A 23,821-nucleotide genomic window follows, 5' to 3' on the forward strand; every position below is an offset into this window, starting at 1 on the left:
TGCTGGTGCAGAATTGGCCTGAGAGGTTTTGGAACATTTCCCTCTTACAAACAGGGCAAATCAATAACGTCTTGCTTGGGGGAGTCACTCTCCATATGCGGTGCCGAGTCAGCACCCTGCACGCTGAGGGGGGGGGGGGGGCGTGTGAGGGAGGGCGGGGCTGGAGATGATTGCTTTATGAGCGGGAAACTGCTCGCCCGTGTTGGGAACCCTCAGCGGACACGGGAAGGGCCGACTTGTTTCTTTGGTGGGAGTGAGGTGGGGAGCGCACTCTCCGCCTCACGCACACGCTCGTTCTCTCTCACACACACACACTCCAATATACACATACACACACTCTCTCTCACTCTATCACACACTAACGCACAAACACACATTCCGTGTGACGCACACACACTCCAATACACAAACACACTCTCCAATACACACACACACAACAACAACAGAGTACCAAGACAGACTGACAGGCCCTCATTTACCTCTGGCTAACTGGATCTGGGTTCTAAAGAGCAGTGTGGCGGGGCCTGCCTTCAGCCTCCTAACCCTTCCGTCTCCCCCGGCGTGCGGCAGTCTCCGCAGACAGCAGCTATCTGATTAGGGGAGAGGATGGGCTAATTATGGGGTGATAACGAGGGCATGGTTGCAGGGAGGAGGGCAGGAGAGGGCGCTCCGGTGTCCTTCAGACCCTGGAGAGAAGCAGGGCAGCACCAGCAGAGCAGCATGGAGGACTGGACATGGTGGTTTCTCATTAGGGAGTCCACAAGACCCGGTCTCATCTCTCACCTTCTTGCTTTTTATTCCACTCTCCCTCACACCAGTTTTCACCCCCCCCCCTTCTCTTTCACTCCATCTCCCTTTCCTCTCCCCTGTGTGGGTACACACGTATATAGTATATATGCGTGTTTGTGTTGGCTATGTGTGTGTGCAGTGTGTGTAGTGTGCGTTTATATGTGTGTGTGTGCATGGGTGTGAATATGTGTGGTGGAGAGGTTCTCGGAGGAAGGTGTAAGAACGTGGGATGAAGAATGAGGCCATATCAGTGGGCAGAGATAGGGAGAGCGAGGCAGGCTTCCTGGGAGAGAAGGAACAAGCACATGGATCTCCCAGAGTGAAGCTTGCTGTATGTGACAGCAATTAAAGGCCCGACTGGACTCAGCATGGCTGTGAACATGAGATTTTCCAATCCGCTAAAGGTGTGATTTTGGAATCACACATAAAACTCATTCATTAAAAAACACATTAAAAAAATATATAAAAAGACTGTGTAATCAAATTATTCTATAATCTATTGTGGAAAAAAGAGAGACTGAGGTGCCGAACGCAAAACAATGTTGAACTATTAGCCTGCCATTACAAAACAAACAGGCCTACATGTTATACAACTACAATGGGAGACCATTACGAAAAATCAGCATACACAATTTCTGATATTCTTAAGAATTCCAATTTGCTCAAGATCATAAATAAGTGAAGGACCATACATGCACGGGCCCACTTCCATCCACAACCCTCTACGTTATAAAATCACGCAGCCACAAAGCACAACGACAGGCAGAGGAGAAACGGGTGTACACAGGTGATAAAACAGAGCAGAAGATCCACCCACAGGCCTGGAGAAAAAAAAACCTGCTGCAATCCAACGCCAGGGGTTCCTCCTCACTCCAGCATGGGTGTGATAACTGTGCAGCCACAGAGCTGTGACAGACTGAGAAGGCCTGGTGCATACATCCTTTACAGCAGCTGTCTGTTAGCCTGATACCTAGACGAGCCAATTGGGGGGAATATATTACATCTATTCTGTGAGCACGTGTCACAAATGCCATTTCATAAAGCCGAATGTCACAACTACTGGCAGAGTGACAGACTAAGAACGGTAGGAATATGACATCTACATTCCTAAAGTTATGGTCGTGACTAGCTGGCTTGTGACCATCTAATTAAGTTGAAAACTGCTATGAGGGGAAATAAATATCTGTGAGATTCACTTACATGAACACAAATTCCATCATTTCCGAGGAGCGGGCCGTTCGTTCTGACATGGGTTTCTGTTTCCAGGCAGGATTTCCATTGCCATTAGTAATGAGGATGTTTAAAGCCCCAGAGTGGTAAAGCTTGTGGTATTTTCAACCAATTATGTGCCTCCCCTTAGAATTATCATCATTCATATTCATTTTCGACCGCTGAACCAATCACTGGTAACATTAGGGTTCAAATCTAACGGCTCATTACGGAAAATAAACAAACATAGTGGGAGAGCTGTTGATGGGGTTATTATTGAACGATCAGGCGGCGGCCATTTTGATGAGCGACCCCTCTGGCTGGAGAATCCTCCCGGGTTCTCGGATGTGCTTGGCGAACGAACGAAGGAGAAAAATAAGAGGTAGCTCTGGCTCCACGGCCCCTCTCTCTCTCTCTCTCTCCTCCTCTTCCTCACACCTCTCTCTTCCTCTCCCACCCACTCCCTGTGCAGTAGTTTTTCAGCAGATTGCTGTACAGGAGAGCAGGATGTTGATTGTTCTCCCTGTTCTCATATAGGAAAATGGATCTGGACGCCGCCAAGGTCAATCTCTGATCTGTTATTATCATCAAACTATCGCTCAATAAACATGTGACTCTCATCAAATCTCCCTCCCACTCCCTTGATTTATTTGACAAAGGAGGGACTGAAAGCAGTTTAGTGAGGGCGTCAAGTAGCAAGGCACATGTATAAAGACGGAAAAAAACAGAAAATCTGTTTCTCACTAATGCCCATTGTAATGACACAGATAAGATTAAAGTTGAAATGAAAATGAACGAGTGGGAGAAATGTTACGCTACATTTAGTCACCAGGTCACCATGTTAGGGTCACAATGACATAAGAACCGTTACCTTCATTAAAAAATTAATTGCCAACTCAATAAGTCCCTCAAATCACACGTACGTCAATTTGGTGTTATTTTCAGGCTCCAGAATTCCTACAGAAACGTTCTTCTCCAAAATAAAGCTGCTTTGCGACTACCAGCAAACACAACAAGGAGAGAGAAACAATCTCAGGTAATTACCTGCCATCAGACAGGGGACAGTCACTCTAATTCTGACTAGAAGGAGAGGCTGTGAGCATTACCTGCCAGTCAAAGACACCAGCATCTATTCATGTGATCTTGGACCGAAGATCTCAGAGCTAATCAAAGAGAAATGCAAGAGACACAGACAGTAGCCTTTAGACATCAAACTCAGTTTGAATCATTAGAGCCTGGAGAAGGACGCTGTAAACGATGTGTAGTTGAAGACACTTGGTGTCTGACCTTTTGAAGGTAAAGGCTGGAAAGGAGGCAAGGGCTGCCGTCTCTGTGCCTGAGCACAGTTATTGATTTCAGACAGTTTATCTGAATCACAGCAACCCACACAGACACCATGTACTACTGACGTACCTGCCAGGATTACAGCTTCAGAGGCTCGTCATGTACACGCTCGGACATCTGAACGCAGCTGCCTGCCGCTGGGTCTCACGTTACGTCTGCTGACTGATCACGCTGCTGAAGCTTAGGGCTCACCAACCAACACCTGGGCATTGGAACCACCATTCTCACTGATTAGATCGTAAATTATGTTTATACTTACTGGGAGTCCATTTATCCAGTGGAGCAGAGATATTGTTTTGCTTGAAAGTCAAGATCTAATAATTCACACTAATACGTTTTGATCACTGCATACAAAAATAAATCAAGACTGTATGCTGTATGTGTGTTTGTTCCTTATGTGTGTGTGTGTGTGGGCGCGTCATGCTGCCATTTGTCATTGTCAAAGTCCTCTTGCTGCTACACTGAGAAAGTCACTGTCGTACATGAAAGCTGATCAAATTCCAAAACACTTCACTGCGACAATCCTCACACTCCTCTCTACAAAGATTAAAGAAGTAACAAGTTCATATATAAAAAATAAAATAAAAACATTTAAAAATGATTGGAATACAAGACTACAACATGGTTCAGTGCATTTCCCGGGCAACTTCCCCCCCAAAGTTCCGTGGCAGGCTGCCAAGATCCGTCAAGGGGAAAGGAACTGGGCAGGCCGACTCCTTCCTCTCGCCGTAGCTGGAGGAAAGAGATGGCCTTCTCCACCGATGCAGGAGCCCATCTACCGAACCTTCTGACCTTTACCACCAGGGCCAACATGGAACAACTGACCTGAGCTGCGTCTCCCGAAAGCGTCGTAAGCCTAAGTTGATCGTAGAATCCATCGTACGACAAATCTTAGTTTTACGGGCCGTTTCCAAAGCCATCATAGCTAAAGTGTCTCTTGAAAATAGCGTAGATTTGCCTACTCCTTACGAGCATGTTTGGGAAACGCACATAAGAAATAACGATGGTTTAGTTTTTTGCTCGATCGTTGCTACGATCCATCGTTATCGGGAAACACAGCCCTGGTGTCAGTGGTTGGAGGCCATTTCTAACACCTCCCTTTTCTCAAGCCTATGTGCCCGGCCCAGTAGTAAAGCATGACTCACTACTTCAACAGACGCAGGGCACATTGGTGGAACACTGCTGCCCAGCCACTGACCACCTCACCTCTGTCTCTCTTCTGCAATGATTTACAGACTCTTGTTAATCTTATCAGGGACTGGCTGGACACAGCAGTAATAAACTGAAAATTGGTTGGTGAATCTCATACCATATCTTAAAGTAGAGTGAAGGCTTAAAGTAACAGGCACAGCATACAACATAGTAAAAGTGTCATGCATCCAATTGGGCTAGGGCTTATTTATTTTTAACCCTATCACTCTTTTCTTTTTTATAAAATCAGTTTTCATGAAATCCGTTCCAAACCTTCAAGGTATGATTCAATGCCAGGCGAAGCGAAACGTCGAATTGTATTACGTCCAGGGTTCTAAATTAACACCAGCCAACCCGCCAAATGCGGGTTAAAATTCATTTTGGCGGGTGTTAATAAAAACTCACTAGCCAGTTCGGTCGGTGATACATGAGGCATTAGATGAATGATACATAAGGCTCTGTTCTAGTCATGGTTCTCGGTCATTTATCCCCCTGGCAGTACTTCCTAAGTTTCCCATGAACACTGTGCCGTAATGCTACGTGATAACGTTTTATACGCCCATTGGCTGCGCGCAGTTGAAGTAAAATCGGCGCGAGAAACCGTGGAAACGAACGGAGCGTCCACCAGAAAACACAAGGAAGAAGTAAAACGAAGCATAGCGGATCATAGGAGGTAATAAGAGCTAGCTAGAGTAGTAAAGTAAAGTAAAAATTTAACTTAATGCGGCGGTGGTTAGGACAAACTTCTGGGGGCGAGAAGAAGAACGAGGCAGGGGATGAGGATATTGATAGCACTAGAGAAACGAAGAAAAGTAAATGTAATGCCAAATGGCTGACGGGTCGAGAATGGCTTGTGTTTGACAATGAAAATGTTGTCATGTTTTGTAAGGATTGCCGCATATAGTCTACGCATAAGAAAAAATATGTTGCTTAACTACTGACACAGTCTCGTGTAATGTAAATACACTGTTCTTAATAAAGAGTATATTAGGTCAGTTTAATTAATGCCTGCTTAGGACAAAACGTTACTGTAAATGCATGGGCAGGAGTCAATCTCATCATGACGCGAATGGACGTTTTAGCCATTTACAATAAATCGTGTCCTTACTTAGTCACGTGTTGGTGATTTCACATACCCTTGCATCATACTTCTGTGCTTCATTTTACTTCATTTTCTGTGTTTTTCATGCCAACAATGTTAATAAAATGATCAAATTCATTCAGTGAAACTCATAATTGTTCTTATTTTCACCGGAAAGAATTTGGCTAGTGGAAATTCTGATTGGCTGGTAACTTGGCTGGTGAACAAAAAAGTTAATTTAGAACCCTGATTACGTCCATATGCATTGGCTTGTGCCTGAAAGGACACGGCCCTGACTCAAAAGCTGAAATACCATTCTGTAACAGACGCAATCTTTTGTGAAGAATGCCTGTGAGGTTCACAAACAAAGTTAATATGAAGGTTCTTTCGTTCCTTCGTCTGGTCTGAGGAGGGAAATTAGGTTATGCTGAGGACTTGAGTCATGGAGGAAGCCACTTGTCCTTAGCCGACATGACTCATTGCCTAACCCACTCGGAGCGAACCGTTAAAAGGCCAGCAGCAGTGATAAAACAAGCTCTAATGACTGGTCACTCCAATTAACACAATCATAAAAATATTAGCCAACATGGCCTGGATATATGGGTGCTGCAGAGACACAGGAGTATCAAGACTGTGGGCTTTGTCAGGCAATATCTCTGGGGCAGTTCACAGCTAATTTCCTGCACTATAATATGATTCAGATTTGTCAATATGTGCCTGGTTAGCCAAAGTGGATAAAGATGCATGTCTCATACTGTTTGATTAAATAAGGACGCAATCCCAAGTGTTGCTGTTCATGTGCGGTGCATCCTATTCTTAGCTGGGGAGCAAACAGGGTGCAAGACTGTGAGGGAGCTCTTTAAAGCCCAACAATATTTCAACATGGCCTCCTTTTCCAAACCACATGAAGCGGTAATGAAGGGATTTTATTTGGTTTTGTTTGTCCTAAACCTCATCCTAAAATGACCATCAAAATGATCAACGTGGATTTCAGCGTTGCACATCTGTTGAATTCATTACCTCGGCACACATGCTTCTGAACATTCTTTAAACGGTTGAATCGTTTTGATCTCCTCAATAAAATCTCCCCTGCGTGTGTATTAGACAGAGGGAGTCCGATACTATCTCACTTAGAGCCGATTATTGTTTTTGGGGACCATCACACGACTTTTCCAGGGGAATGAAGCTTCCCATCCAGCCTAGCCACTTATAAAACAACCTAAAAGACGATGCTTTTCTACAAATGTCTTTCTATAACATGATTACACCACTGGTCCGTTTTCCACCAGTTATTTCATATCTCCCCACAGGCCTACATATCAAAATGATTGAAGATTGATTGCAAGACATGTGGAGGCGCCTTGCACCACGGCACGCACAGTGGGGAAGCATAGTTTGTTGTAATCCAGGCAACGCTAAGAATTGCCTCAAAGGAGGTACAAATCTTTCCTATGCTTCAGCTTGTTGGCTTTTGTCAGAACAGGGAACGACTTCCATTCCTCGCCCCTTTGTTGGTGAAGCTGCTTGTGGCCGCTGACTGACAGAGTCATTTGGAATTGTCAGAAACGACACACCGACAATCGGGGTACAGCATGCATGAATAGCAACCTACAACAGACAAATACACACATGAATATAGATGAAGCTATTACAGAAGCAGTGAAAAGATCATCCTAAATAGAGCCTTGTCATCATCTCCCACCATCAGATCCTGGCATTTCCTCCCCAAACGGCGCCGGCCTCACAGGGTGAAAAGGAACCACTCGACAAATTCATCTTCAAAATCTGTTTACCAGGATGCAGAATAGCAAAGGGGAAATTTGACTCGCAAATTCGACCTCTGAGTGTACATGTCAGTGCCTCCCGATCTGATTGCTTTGGCATTCACATCTGAATGGGATCTGGAGTGTGAGGGAAACAGTGAGAGAGAGAGAGAGAGAGAGACACAGAGAGAGAGAGACAGAGAGACAGAGAGAGACAGAGAGAGACAGAGAGAGAGAGACCGTCGTGCAGATGGTGCTTCCTCGCTAAAGTGACTGGAGGAAATACTGCTACCAGACACGACGTAGCCAATCAGCATGAGAGCAGGACAGCAGAGAGCTATGAGTGTGTGTTTGTAAATGGATAGTGGAATAAAACAATGAGCAAATAGCATCTGTGCTATGTTTTACTGTTGACATTGTACCTAGGGCCAGTGCAACCATTTCATTTAGGAGTAGAAGTAATCAAATCAGTGACGTCACAACCAGAAAATAAATCAATAACTGTAAAATGAGTGTTGGAGCACATGGATGTGATCTGACAGTAACCCAACATATCTCTGAGATCCTGGCGCACCACAGATCACCAAGCCCCTGTGTCTCAGAGCTCAAAAACGACAGGCCCTCAATGTTGCCCGCAAGCCAGGCTTGAGTTCAGCTCGCAGGAACTCTCCAAAATAAATACAGAGTTTGGGTGACAGCTGGACTTTCACTCTCTACGATCAAGAGGAGTTTCGGGCGGATTGTCTTTGGAATCTGCAACCGGGGGCCAAAAGACACACGATTATGACTCGCCAGAGAGATGGGCTTCTGAGCCCACAGCTCGGACTCTCAGCTCGACCTAAGCTTACACTCCATATGTTCCCACAGGCTGGGAGCCTCAGGGTGTAAGAACTACCTCTGGGCATCGATTGGGGCCGGTGTGAGGTTTTACATGTGGATGGGGTCCTCTGTCACAAAGCACCTGGAGGCAGAGAACAGAGACAGTACCTTTTCTCAGGGGGGGGGGGGGGGGGGGCTGTTAAAATAGACTCTTTGTGGGAGCGATTCGGGGACAGCCATGCTGGTCTGGCAGCATGCTGGACGGCTCCTTCTCTACTGGCGTCTTCGGCTGCTCGATATCCGGCCTGGTAGTTCCAAAGGATGGGGAGAGGCCAGACAAACACACCATCCAGTTGGTGACCACGGCTGTTGCTGTGGTTCATTCTGTGGCTATGGGTATGGCTGTGGCTTGTGCTAGGGAGGCTGATTAAAAAGGTTAGAGCTAGGACTGGAGGTTAGGGCTACAGCATGGGGCAGGGATAGGGGCTGGGGCTATGTCTAGGGGTGTTGACGGGGCTGGGGTTGGGGCTATGTCTAGGGGTGTTGACGGGGCTGGGGTTGGGGCTATGTCTAGGGGTGTTGACGGGGCTGGGGTTGGGGCTATGTCTAGGGGTGTTGACGGGGCTGGGGTTGGGGCTAGGTCTAGGGGTGTTGACGGGGCTGGGGTTGGGGCTAGGTCTAGGGGTGTTGACGGGGCTGGGGTTGGGGCAGAGGCCAAAGCAGCACACCTCGTCCCTCTCATGCGCCATTAAACCAGGAGCAGAGGAAAGTATGAAGCCATGACAGTAGCTGGCCTTGGGCCCTGCTGCCTCCACGGAACTACAAGCCCCTTGATCCTCGTCTATGCTCGGTGAGGTTGTTTAAGATGGCTGCCTGTAGTCTCTGCTGTGGTAAACAGCTGGGCAGCTGTACAATAGCTCCTAAAGCTGGCCTCAGAGAAGCTTGCAGACATGGCGCTGTAGTTTTATAGTCTGTTTTGTCCTTCTAGTCAGCTCTGCTCACACTGGGAAGGATATTGCTTTCCTGGATGATTTAATTGTTGAGCACATCAAATGACGATTTTTTTTAATAATGTGTGCTTTTTGTTGCTTTGTTGCTTTTGAGTTAAGCAATCCAAGCTGTACTGTAACTTTTAAGTAATAACATTAGGGCACTACAGTTGTTGGACACATACTTAGCCACAACACAAGGCTCTGAAAAACCCATAACCCTTTACTCTAAAGGCAATATCACAACTCTGTTCGACAACCAAAATCTAGTTTTAAGAGTAAAGAGAAAATAAAGGTTTGCTAAGTTGTTCAACAACAACGAAAAAGCTCAGACACAAATTATGTCAATAATCAAACAATGCATCGGTTGCATTGTGGGAGTCAGATGGCTGAGCGGTTAGGGGATTGGGCTAGTAATCAGAAGGCTGCTGTTTCGATTCCCCGGCCATGCAAAATGATGGTGTTTCTTTGGGAAAGGCACTTCACCCTACTTGCCTTGGGGGACTGTCCCTGTACTTTATGTAAGTCGCTCTGGATAAGAGCGTCTGCTAAATAACTAAATGTATTGTGCATCTTTTGAATTCTGAGAGACACAAATAAAGAGATGGAGGGAGAGGGAGGTGGAGGAGTGGGGGGAAAGATAGCTTCACAGAGCATTGGTTCTGGCAGTGAGGCCTGACTGACCTACATCCAGGCGGAGAGATGATATTAGCAAAGCAATTAAGTGAGATGACAGGCATCAGGAAGGACTGGACCGACAAGGAAAGCACAGTCTCTCTCCTGGTCTCTCTGTCTGTCTGCTGTAATGGCTATTGATCACAGCCAAAACAAGCCCTTTCAGCCCGCAATTGGCCAAAATGGGAACAGAAAAAAGAAGGTTCTGAAATGAGAGACAGAGTGATTGAGAGAGAGGGAGAGAATGAGAGAGATGAAGAGGAGAAAAGATGAGTAGGCTGGCGTGGTGTGACAGTTGGGACAGCGCTCACATGGCAGTGACCCAGGCCGCTCCCTCGGGAGAGACGTCCTTGACACAGCTATAGCGGACCCAACACGGTGGACAGGAATGTCTGGAACAGCCCTCCCAGAGGGGGGAGGGGGGAGGGGGGAGTGACAGATGTGCACCAGCAATCAAAAAGAAAACAAGATTACTGGAAATCTCATAAAAACATATTAGTATGTCTGAGTTGAAATAGCCCCTGAACCGTACCTCTAAATCTGATTTAGAGTGATTATGTAAGACAGAGCAGCTTCAATCACACCAGTCAGCTGTCAGGAAACAGGGCATGTGTCAATCAATCCCAGGATGCATTGCTGCAGGGTCAGCTGGTGATGGAACACAAGAAGTCATGTGATTTACTGATATGTCAAATCTCAGAAATGGATGATTGACTGATGCTATGATATTTGACAATCTATAAAGTATTTCTATAAAGTAATATGACAATGATTTCGAGGCACACAAGGCGAGCGAAATTCAAGCGGATTCAAGCTTCAACAGGGCCGCAACAGCCGACAACAAAAAGGAGGGTCATAATCTATGTATTGACTGTTCTCTCTGTGATCCTTACCATTTTTCTTTCATCCACCTGACAGGTCATTACGGGCCTCAGTGTCTGCAGCATTGAGTGCTCTCCTCCAATGTTGTCTGCTGTCTGTACACCTGCCCCCCTAGCCTCTGAAGAATACTTCACCCAGCATGTGTCTCATCTCAACTCAGACCTCACACCTTATCGCTGTGACGCACAACTCTACACAGCTGGTTTGATAAAAAAATAATATATCTATATATAAAATTGGTTCTTCAAAGTAAAATCAGCTGGAGTTTTTCTCCTCTCAAAAACAACTTTACAAGCCATGGTGTCATATTTTATAAAAGGACTGCAAAGACAGCTGTGCCCGTATGAAATCTGTGTAGCAGAGTGCCAAGAATATAGAGGGTTAAAAAGCACAGACGGTTGTTCTGCTTGACTGGTCTGAAAGCATGCTGGAGAAAGGTTGGGGGGACACTATATAGTGAAAGTCCATACAGAGTAGGAATGTGCCTTCCTCTGACCAGGGCAGACTTATTTTCCCCCTATATCGTCTTTTTGACATCTGCACTGCATATGTGACGCGTCCATAAATCTATGTGTGGATCTTAAATGGCGCAACACACGGAGCAAATGGACTAGCTGTGAACCTACACAGTAGAACAGTGTTTCTTTGGGGCCCTCTCTATCGCCAGTGTGACCAGTACAAAATCAGGGGTTCAAAATCCCTTAGCTATGATTCTTGGCCAGATAAATGTTGACTATAAAGCATTTAGATTTTGTTTGGTGGTACACTATTTTAACAAATTGTGTGACACATTTACATTTAGCAGACACTCTTATCCAGAGCGACGTACAGTAAGTACAGGGACATTCCCCAGAGGCAAGTAGGGTGAAGTGCCTTGCTCGAGGACACAACGTCATTTTTCACAGCCCAGGAATCGAACCGGCAACCATCTGATTAATAGCCCGATTCCCTAACCGCTCAGCCATCTGACCCATCTGACCCAGTAGAGACGGCAATGTGGTGTGTGACCTGTGAGTGTGTGACTGAAATGAACTGACCATCCGAATGTCAACCATTTACATGAGTGTCATGTTCAGTGTTTCATATTAGTCTCACGACAAACACACAACGTCTCAAAGATGTTTGTCTTTACTGCAAGGCTGGTGGTTGAATACTGAGCCTGTGGACTGTGTTTAATACTGCCATAACTCTTCCTGCTCTCCAGCAGTCTCCATACAGGCCGACCTCAGTGCCTTAGTCACGCTTGTGAACAGCAGTGGAAAAGACCATAAAACAGAGACTAACCCTACACATGTAGGCTGGAGATAGGCTCGGTAATGAGTTTTACTCTGCAGCTGGCAATTGAAACCTGTGTCAACATGGGGAGATATGCAATAATACTTTGGCAGCTAATACTCACAATTAATTTAATGTAAAATATCACTCGGGCAGACAGGTTGACCATGAATGATCAAACAGAACATTGGAATGCATTGATAAGAGACCCTGCTGGGAAATTAATTTTACAGGCGGACATCCGCTAGTTAGAGGAGAGGAGTGGAACGAACATGAAGACGTACTATTCACACAGAGGGCATAGCCCGTGTCCTCCTCCACAGAGACCACAGACCATCCAGGCTGTTCAGATCCCCGGCTGTTACGCTCTAAGTCTGACTGATCAAGAACAAGGCTGAAACCTTGTTCTATAGGACTGTCACTGTGGCAACACTGATTATGGCTGAAAAGAAAAAGTCCCCTGTCGTCCATGGACAGGTCAAGTCCCATACCGAAGCAATGTCCCTTTCTTACGCAGGCTGAAGCTACAAAAAGCCATGACGTAAGGAAAACCACATGCATCATCTACACTGATAGTCATCTTATAACAGTAAGTGATTTAGTATGTGATGTACTATAGGATACTCATAGTAGACCAACATGGTCTGAAAGGGCAATTACACTGTGAGGCCTCTACAAAGACAGAATACAGATGTCCAGAGTAAAATCAATTCAACGTCACAACTTCTGTCAAGATGCACAGGGAAATAGATCCTGTGTTGACATTCACAAACAAGTGGGCTGACTTGAGTGACAATTGTATTTAAGAGGGCATGCTGCTAGCTATTAAAATGTTACATTTGATATCTTAACAATGGTTGTGCACAGAAGAACACCATGTGAGTTTACACAGTCAGGGCAGAGGGAGGGAGGGAGGGAGGGAGGGAGGGAGGGAGGGAGGGAGGGAGGGAGGGAGGGAGGGAGGGAGGGAGGGAGGGAGGGAGGGAGGGAGGGAGGGAGGGAGGGAGGGAGGGAGGGAGGGAGGGAGGGAGGGAGGGAGGGAGGGAGGGAGGGAGGGAGGGAACATTGTCTCCTAGGCATTGAATTGAGGTTTATAAATTAAAAGCACTTCAGAGTAGTTTCAGATGGCCAATGACAGCTTTTAGGAATCACAAAAGCAGAACTTGTTTGATCTCTTTCCCACACAATGTCTATTTATTTTTCATTCAGGCGCCGTTGTTGCTAATACTTGATCAACATGAACTCTTCCCAGCACTTCATAGCCACAAGCATCACTCTTCAGAGGTACAGATTTACCCTGAAGTCCTTCAGACATTAAATACCATCAAAGAAATCTCTAGGATGCTTTGCTTGCTGAGGGAATCATATTGCGTGTTTACTTGTGATTTATAATTTAATTAAAGATCCTGTAAAGCAAATTCCATGATTTGCTTCTCAGTACATTATATACCTGTGAAATTAGTTCCTGAAAGCATGTTCAAAGCGCAAAAACTTTGTCGCACTGAAATGTGGAGTTAGACCGTTGAACAGTTTCTCTTCCATTTTCAGCTCAGGTTAAACACGACCGATCTACGTCACAGCGACCTATCTACGTCAGATCACAGACGGTTGCATTCTGTTACTCAGCTGGTATGATGCAAAGACAAAGTAATTAATACATAAAACACTCAGAGACTGCAGGTCTGTTCTGATATCTGCAATTGATTTAGCTAGTTTTGCTGTTGTTGCTGTTGTATAAATTTGAGGGGGCGGAGCTTGAGCTCCTTCAGGCGACACGCCCCCCCAGTCTCAAGCAGAGAAGACTGCGGATTATCTCACGATTTCAAAGCCTAATTTAACATACTTGTCAGTGTTTTTTTTTCATTCGAATTTGGATGGGTAGTTAATAACACATTCTTCTGTGGTGTGATGAACTTAAAACTCATTTTCAATTCCACTTTACAGGATCTTTAAGACACAGTCACAATGAGGCACTTCATACATACATCACATAACTTATAAAAATAGATCAAAACATAAAATACACTTTTTGAAGTGCTATGTATAAGACTGACATGACACTGTCCTAACAACTATATGAACCTTCATGAATGTTGTTACCAGGTGTCATTCTGTCAATGATGTTATTTTCATGCAAAGTTTCAAGTTTGCCAAATAATGTAAGTGTGTTTTTGTCTTCTCTCAAACTGTCAGTAGAGAAAGAGAGAGTTTGGAGGTTCAAAGCAATGGTATTCCTTTGCTAAAAGAAACATTCATATGCTCACTATGAATATTGAAGCAGTCAAGTGGATTATTTAATTTACACTGGCCGGGAAATAACTCTACCCTCACTTCCTCACTCTATCAAGTCTCTTTAAAAGGAGAGAATGACCAGCGCAAGCTGCTGCACTGCACTGTACATGATAATCACCCTAGACGCAGCTTTGGGTGTCTTTACAACTCTTGATGATGTTTATACTGAAGCCCAGTCCCTTATTACAGCTAATAATGTGTGGTCTGCAAAGCAGCTGATTATTCCTGTGTGCTAGCATTCTGCTACGGCTCCTTCACAGATATTAGGTTCAATGGCCCGGGTGAGATGTCATGTTGAGACCCCTGCTGTGTGCTGGCCCACGGGGGGCCTGTGTGCGTGTCATTGTCTGTGTGTGTGTGTGTGTGTGTGTGTGTGTATGACAGCCCCTGGTGGTCGCCATTTCCTTAAGGGCCACTGAGTCCCCACTGGGCTGTATGTCTAAATCACTGTGGGTGTGTTACAGCCCATACTTCAATGTTTATGTGACGGCAATATAATGGCGTAAACACATTGGCTGTGTGTGTGAGGAAGCCTATTCTTCAAATTAGTGAGTACTAGAGAAAGCTGTATTATTATTATGAAAATGGTTGTACTGACGGTGGGAGAGGCAGTTGCAGTAAAGATGGAGGGATTCAAAAAACATTGTGCACAGTACACACACACACACTAAGACACACACACAAAGACACACACACACAAAGACACACACACACAAAGACACACACACACACACAAAGACACACACACACAAAGACACACACACACAAAGACACACACACATGCCCGCCTGCTCTCAGCATCTGAAACTACATCACACATGCACCTCATAGCGTCTACGTTGGAGGTCACATCATTAGAATCATTACCTTTTCAGCTTAGCAGACACCTTTGCAGTGGACACCCATCATGTTCTGTCCACAGCTAAGTACCTAACATAGCTGAATCATGGCAAATATCCTTCTCAAGGGTACAGCAGAGGCTTTCTGCATGTCAGCAGGCCAGGGCGGACCACCCAGCTTAATCCAAGCTGCTCCCTAATTACTGACCCACGGGTAAGGTTGATTCAATCCACCTTGTAGGCATAATCAAGACTAACTAATGGCAACACATTAACTCATCTGGTGACCCGGCAGGGAACAGCTACAGTACCTCAAGTCACATCCAGTATTATCCTACTGTCAAGGCTAAGGTGTAGCGGCAAGTGGAAGTACCTTCGCACCCCCCCAAAAAAAAAAAAAAAAAACACACCACCAAGCCCTCCAACATTGCCAAGCACCACCACCCCTTAAACCCTCCAACATAACCAGGGCCCCCTGCTGGCATGACTGTTGGAGCGGGCGGGCCTGAAGCTTCAGGACCCTCTGGCTGAGTGGCTGGTTCTGTCTGCTACCAGGAGACCAGTTTTCCTCCACACAGGAGCCTGTCATCTATCATTATGTAAGCTGTCCAGGAGAATGATTCCGCCAGACAGCTCCAATGGCTGTCTGGAGCACCAGACAACACAATAAACAAGCTTGTATGCAGGGACGTCGCAGACCACAGTTACTTTCAAAAGTCAAGAAGCAAAGCGAAACATTATGATGACTGTAGGAATGGCTGACAGATTTGTGAAGAGCACTGTCCCAAGAAAAACTACTGCTGTAACAACACTGGGGTTTTCAACCAAACACGGCAGGGGCAACTTCATTTCCCAGCACATAGATTCATTTCCAATTTGGGTCGGTCATCTTGGTTGAGAGCTGCTGTGCTGCGCAGCTGGTTAGCCCCGTTAGCTTGGGAAGCAGCGAGCAGGGTCACACCTGAAGCCCCTTGGCTAAGGTTGAGGCCCAGCACACTTAATGAGGAGTGTTAATCAGTGAGGCATTGACCCAGGACGGACACAGCCTCATCACACACACAAACACACATGTAGAACGCATACACATGGAGAACACACACACTCAAAACGCCCCAATCCCTCATGTCCCTCTAGGGCTGGGCCTGGTCACCTCGCTCAAGGATCAAAGGGAGTGTGTCGTTTTAATCAGGCCTCACAGTGGGCAACCCCATTAATTCAATTCTATTTCATCAGCGGTGAGCAGGCCACTAGAGGGGTCTACACATTCCTGGGGTCCTCCAGCCCAGCAGTAATCCTATCTCTTAATGACCCACGACTGGCCACTAAACCCATAATTGCTCGGTGACTGAGTTTTGCTTGCTGACAGGACTGTGAGATGTTCGGGGGAGACCAGACGAAGACAGACATAGGTCACTTTGTGGACCCAGACAAGCAGAGCAGAATTAATGATACCGTGGATAAAGTCATTCACGTCCCTCAACCCCCCACCAAACTAGGGCAAGGCTATAGGCACACTAGTAAACACACACACTAAAAATTACCAAAGGATCAAGTGTTTCACGTAAGGCAGACTCTAATGTGAACATTAAAGATCTAGCTCCTTCTAACCTGTATAACTATATACAGCCAGTAAACAAAATTAAAATTAAAATAGATAATTATGGGTTTGCCTGTATCAATGCCTGAGTTGAACTTGTATTCTCCTGTTTAACCTTTTACAACGAATAATTCTAAGGATATGCTCCCTTCCTGCATTATACTTGTACTGGCACAAATGACAATGACTGATATGCACTATGAAATGATGTGTGAGGAGAACAGTTTTCGCCTGCTGTTTCATATAACATTAGAGCCACAAGACAACTACTGTAAAACGTACCATCAGTCTTTCAGACAGTCTAGTAGAATCTATACGACACATTTCAGTGTTTGTTTTAAGAACGGTAATATTGGGTGCATCATATTTCACAGTTATTTATTTTCTCCCTCTGTGGTTTGATGTCTCTCTTTCATAATGAAATGTTTACTGGGACATGAGATAATGAGCTTTTGATACCTTACCGTACCTTTGGTCTCTGGTGGATGGTGATGCTCATCACAGACAAATGAGATCTTTTGAGTATTGCAGTCTTCACCTGTGAAAACAATAACAGTGCCATTGGTGAAAAATCTGGAAAACACACACTGACATTTAGTATCTGAGCAGTCATGTGACCCATTCTTCTTCACACAAAAAAACGATCTTTTAATTATTTTTGCTTCTACACCGTTTGGGCTGAGTGCTGTGAAATCCAAAAAAACTCTTGTTGGCGCCATTGTTTGCCTGCGCTACAGACAAAGGACTCTGCATGGCGGGGTACCTCATGGAGCTAAATGTGTCAATAGCGGGCAGCATATTCGGGCAGTATATTCTTCCTGGACGCACGCGCAGAGGTCAAAACCAGAGCAGATATAGAGACGCAAAGGTCAGAGTGGTTGTATGGCTGGAATTGAACATGATCTGAGGGACTCGTAACAAATGAGCCAGGGCAGGGCAGCTACACACTGGGGATACAGGGCCGACATGAAAAACAACAATTAATATTACACCTGGATCTGAGAGAGCTGACGTTATCAGCAGACTACTAAATCATCCGTTCTGTACATGAGCCACTTCCAATACTTGGGTTGTGGTAAGGCAAACAACACCTCTGTTGTTCCTAATCAAGGACTGTGTGACTCTTTTCCCACAGTGGCTGCCTTTGGGAGTCGCAGTGACGCAATCTCTAAGGGATGACACCACCCCGGAGACAGGAGGGTAGGACCGCGAGAGAGGGGGGGGATTTGAACATTGAGAATTCATCTGTTTGTGGCAGAGTAGAGAATGAGTGCCAGAGGCAGCCATACACAAATGTTTATCTCTGATTATCTCTAACCCTATCTCCTTTTCTCATTAAACTTTGTGATTTTTAGCACAAAACAATCTAATCCACACTCAGCAATGGTTAGTGTTTAAATCCTTCAAACTGCAGTTGGATAACATATTGTCCCAGTCACTGATAAATCTTTCATTTTGTGAACACTACAGTTCTATTTTGATGTGAATGCAAGAATCGAGGTTACCTCTGTGCTTCTTACTAAGCAGGATATTACATTTTATTTTCATTTTGTAAATATTTTACAGTCTGCCAGTACAGTAATATAACTGTTATGCACTGCAACATAATATCAATATATCTCACCCCATAGGTGTCCATAACAACTTACAAAACACTGAGATAGTAATCCTGGCCAGCAAGCCTGACATTTGTAAATTCTGATAACAAGACAGACAATAAGTTTCCCAAAAACGTAGTTTACATTAACTGCCTCCCTTTGAGTCTGTTCTCTTTTATTAGCAAATGTCGGGGGGAAATCTGAGGAAAATGGCATTCTTTGCCATGAAATTAACATTGTTTTCCATTACTTGGCACCACACAAGATCATTAACTACCTCATTGACTTTTCCTTATAGATTTACATAGTCTCCTCTAGCTTGGAGCATCAATTTGCATATTCTAAATTGATAATACACACTTTATGGCTAAAGTTATCCGTGGATGACATGAATAATGAGAAAGAATGTTAAAGTAGTAGATGAAATTAAAGTGTGAAATTAAAGGACTTAGTTTTGTAGAACACATCTTTGTTTGGAAAGTGGTATAGGATCCAAAAATTGCTAATTGGATGTGCTTGGTTTTGGCTTGGCACAATCTATATTTTTCTCTTGTATTTATGTAGATTTTTCGTTCTTTTTTTTGTTGTTGTTTGAAAGTTGAAATATTACATCCCCCCAGACCCCTTTTAATGATTTATCGCATAGTGAGTCAATGGATTTGGTTGCAACAGTTCCTTACAATGTAGTCAACCACCTATGAAAAATATTGTCATTCTCCAAATGTTTGGATGTTTGACATTAGTTTTATACAATAGGTTTGGAGGTGATAAAAGCCTAGTAAAAAAAACACTTTGCATGGCTGCAACCGACGCAAGCACACCTCACAATTTTCCCAGAAATTGTACACGCTCTAGTTTATATAGTTGCTTCATTGTTGCAAAGACAAATCTGTAAATATATATATAAGTTGTCAACTTGAAGTCTGGCTAAGCTATAAATACAGCTAAGCTATAAATCACATTATAATAGATCTTTTAGATTTTTTGTCCAGAACATTTCTGACTGCAAAACAGACTTGCAGGCATAATACATTAATTTAAATGTGTATGTCTCAATCAAATGCTCAGCAATCAGCAGAGTCCAATTACAGTCTGTGAGATGAGGACTTACATTAATACCCATCCCTTTGATGTTAAAAAGCCACTACTGTACTCTAGCACACATTTTCCATTTGCAATCGTTTTTTTATCAAACAAACTAGAGCTGTAAAACTTTCAAACGGCATAAATAAAAAGCATTGTCTGCCTCCAAATCTGTATCTTAAACGCTAGAGTATCCCAGTTTGTCAACCAAATGACTATTGACTTACTTTAGGAGGACAAGCCAAGATAATCTTTTTCTAATAAAATCAAATGGCTACTTTTCCAAAGGCCAATGAATTTCTGTTCAGAGAAAGAGAAATTGTTGGGCCTCGTACTAATGCAGAGAAATGAAAATGTCTTCCATTGAAAAGCTATGACATTACACCCATAAGAGCCACAGGCATGAGAGAAACGACAAAGATAGTTTTACTATTTCATGCTCAGCAGATTATATTGATGTTAACCCAAGTTTTTTTATTTTCTTATTTCAGCGAATTTCTCTGGCCCAGCCTATATCTTGGATGAATCCAAACAGTTGCACAGAAAAACATTGTTACTAGTCTAGGCAATCCAATAACCCTGCTACTACACTGACAGTTTATTCCTCTACTTCTATGATTTCACAGAATGTATTTCTTTGGCTGGGAATGTAAGCAATAATTACCCTGTTTTCAAGTCCACTGCACCATGCTACATTGCGAGCTATGAAGTGTGGTGTAACTACAGTTCCACTTGAACAGACGTTTCAGTATGATCCATGTTCCTAGCGGCTTCTACATTTCAGCAAAAAGTATGAAAAAAATAAATAATTAAAAAGAGACTAATATCAGCAAGCATTTGTTCCATTTTCATATACATAATTGTTCAGCCTGCCGGCTACATGTTTAAATTAATGTGTCAACATGCAATTTTCTCGACCACACATTTACTGTGTATCAATATTACCACTGAGAGAAGGTGACAACTGTACTACCTGGACAACAGCACTGCAATAACTACGTTTCAAAGCCCTCTTTCTATTTTCCGTAGCTATCTATTCTACTAATTGCCAGATGCTATAATAAATCAATTAGAAACCACAATTAATGAACATTGTCATCGTGCATTAGGTATTTGCACAGCATTACCAGGACCCTGCACGGTGAATAAATCGAAAAATGACATGCATGATTCACAACATTTGATGGTTGGAATCTGTCAAATTTTTTATGCTGTTCTAATCCATTAAAAACGGCATGTCATATAAAACAAAAAACGGATGCAAAATAATGCTATTACAGATTAAAATAACGCCACCCACAAAGGCATGATTTATGGATACTGTTCAATGGCCAGCTTTCTACCTACCCAGATGGACTATGTAAATTAGGTGGTAGTGTTATGTTTACATTAACTTAACAATTTATATATCCATAGCCATATATCCAAGATGTATTTGTAATTGCATTTCAGATTTGTATCTTTCTAGTGGATGGTTGTTTATCTCTGCTGTTAAACTGACAGAAGTGGTAACATTTTTATAATAATTGGATAACTGCATACCCCTTAAAATACAGTAGCAATTACCCACTTGTCCTAAAGAATTGGGCCATCTATCCACCAATGAACAATAAAGGTTACATACAGCTTCCCAGTGGCAGGCCTTAACGATTCTCGTGACACCTTCTGATTTGGGATTGGAAGGAATTGGAAAATTGGGTTCCAGTGACTTGTGTGACCGCTGTAAAATGCTGGGTTCCTGGGGTAATTTCAGGTCGTGTTTGCCTTCAGCACGGGAGGCTCTGGATGTAAGACACTCATGTACCACAGCCCTTCTCCACTATGCCTGCCTTTAGTGCCTGGCACAGGCTTGCCACGCTCTTGAAGACTGATTGAATTATTCAATTTCAAATAAATTATTACATAACGCTCCCGTAGACACTGAGAGGCCGGAGGATTCTTTCCTACAACGATGCCTGACATCTGAAAGAACAAGCATTCCAAGAATAGATTTTGTAATTTATTAGGACAATGTTTATTCCGAGAAGGTATTGTAAGCTAATAAAACATGGGGTGTAAGAGAAGTGTGTGTCTATAAATATGACGGTTGAGGACCACTTCTGTCACAGGACAGAGAAACACTGAAGCCTGGCTGAATGGGACTGCATAAACAAAAAGGAGGTGAATGTAGGGCAAGCCTGCCAGAAGGTATGGAAGATTTTCCATGTCCACCTCCTCTCCCATGTCTCCCCCCTACATGGAACAGATCTGCAGTGTCATCACAAGGGCCTAACAGGCTTAACCTGCCACCCACTGAGCCACTCACAGCCCAGCAGGGTCACAGCCTGCAGGGGCCTGAGAATGTGGCTGCCTGTGTAGGCCTTATTCCAAACCAACTGCCTGTGTAGGCCTCATTCCAAACCAACTGCCTGTGTAGGCCTCATTCCAAACCAACTTCTACCCCAGTGTTCTTCATGTAGATCAGAGATGTTTGTTCTTGGCAGAGAATGTCTGTTAGGCTTGGTGGATGTCTTCCAGTACTCCATACACCTTCTATTCTCTTCAAACCAAGGGCTTGAAATGCCAACGGCCACAGGCTGAGGGTGGATTTGAAATTGGGCTCTAGTTTGATAAGTATGGCCCTTGGCCCTGGCTCTGGGTGTCAGCTTGCTTGCTGGAGGGCTAATGGCATCTTAGCATATTGAAGGGAAGGGTGTGATTGGCGCTACTTCATGGAGGACATACCCAACAACCAATAACAGACATCTTTGTGGGATGGTGCAAAGCGAATGTTTTGTTCCTACTGGCACGGAAACAGTCTCAGTGTTTAAAACCCCTCTATTACCTATGCAGGAATACAGAAAATAAATGTTGCATTCCAAGAATAAACAAAAAAATGTCAGACCTAATGCAGAGTATTTTGTATTTCTGGATACAGTAGAGGATTAGTGTTAAAATGAAAATCAGTGACATTACACTGCACAAACGAGTTGCTCATAATTGAGGGAACTGGGAGACTTGACTACAAAAATTAAGATCTTTATGTTTATAAACGACTAACTGTATAAGCCTGTTTATTTGAGTAGGCTGCTGTCTCAATCTCTGTTGTTTTTGGGTGTGCACGGTGTATTGTGCTCTGAGACCATTTTGGTCTCCATGCAGTCGAACTGGAGGCTTTTAGTGCAATGATACTGGCGTCACAACCCCTCGAGCGACTGTGTGGAAGAGGGCGGCTGAAGAGGCTGCGTTTCATAGTTCACTGGTCTCTAAAGAGCTTGGGAACACACAAGTTCGCTCATGGCCTTTTGCCCCATCTACATTAGCAAGTTTATTACCCTTTTCCTTTAGCCTTCATCTCTAAATATTTTACATTCTACAAAGCAACAATATCACCGCTGCAGAGACTCGATAAGGAAAAATCTGTATTTTCAGATATGCAACATAGGGAGGTTGAAGCAAAAAACCTTCATTATCTGTATTTCAGAGAGAAAGCTCGTGCAAATGGATCTTTTAATGCTGTCCTTCCTCACTATGTTGTTCAAACACTGCCTGCCACGCAAAGCGTGTGAAGCCACTGCTGGCACCGCACACACGCCTGCTTGGTTTCGAAGGCCGTGTTGGGCTGGGGGGCGGCATCCCTGCCACTCCTCTCAGTCCCTGCAGCGTACGCTCTCCATCCAGAGGCTCTCCTGGTCCACTTGCCCCTCACACCAACACCACAGCGTCAAGCTGAAGATGTTGGAGGGGGAAAATCCTAGCAGGAAACTACTGCCTGACAAATTAAAGTCCCAGACTACAACTTGCATGGATAACGATGAGAGCCTTCGCTATCTCATATGCTCGTTTCTCGTATGCTCACGAAATAAAAGAATCCTCCTAAAAATCGTTCAGTTGTTTGGTTGTTCTACTGCTTGACTCCGGCAGCACTAGCCTATTGCTCTGAAAATAAGTGGAACCACATGATGTATTCTATCAAGACGAGAAAGGCTGAGCCCTTGCTGAGACTCCCTACCAGAGATATAATTCATCTCAACTAAGCATTGTCCTTCGCACCGCTTCAAAACAGACTGAGATCATTCCCTAATTTACTAGATGGAGATGCATGGTCTAACTGTTTATCACCAAAGCGCAGGAGAGAGAGCATGAATTCACAAAGTTAATACAGATCCTCTCTATTATATTTGTACACAGACATAACACATCAACTCACATATTACATTTACATTCAGAGCGACTTACAGTAAGTACAGGGACATTCCCCCCGAGGCAAGTATGGCGAAGTGCCTTGCCCAAGGACACAACGTCATTTGGCACGGCCGGGAATCGAACTGGTAACCTTCAGATTACTAGCCCGATTCCCTAACCGCTCAGCTACCTGACTCCCCAATATACATGCACACAAAGACAAACATTTCT

At 44.2% G+C, this 23,821-nt stretch overlaps 1 long non-coding RNA gene across 1 annotated transcript in view; it reads right to left on the minus strand.

Annotated features, from left to right (window-relative positions):
- Positions 1–23,821, minus strand: part of LOC136947385 (uncharacterized) — a 37,446-nt gene that overhangs the window by 12,278 nt on the left and 1,347 nt on the right. The window contains exon 2 of the long non-coding RNA XR_010877011.1: positions 17,215–17,283. This is a non-coding gene — a long non-coding RNA (uncharacterized lncRNA). The remainder of the gene's footprint in view (positions 1–17,214; positions 17,284–23,821) is intronic.

The sequence above is a fragment of the Osmerus mordax genome, chromosome 8 (genome assembly GCF_038355195.1).
Source record: "Osmerus mordax isolate fOsmMor3 chromosome 8, fOsmMor3.pri, whole genome shotgun sequence".
Lineage (NCBI taxonomy): Eukaryota > Metazoa > Chordata > Actinopteri > Osmeriformes > Osmeridae > Osmerus > Osmerus mordax.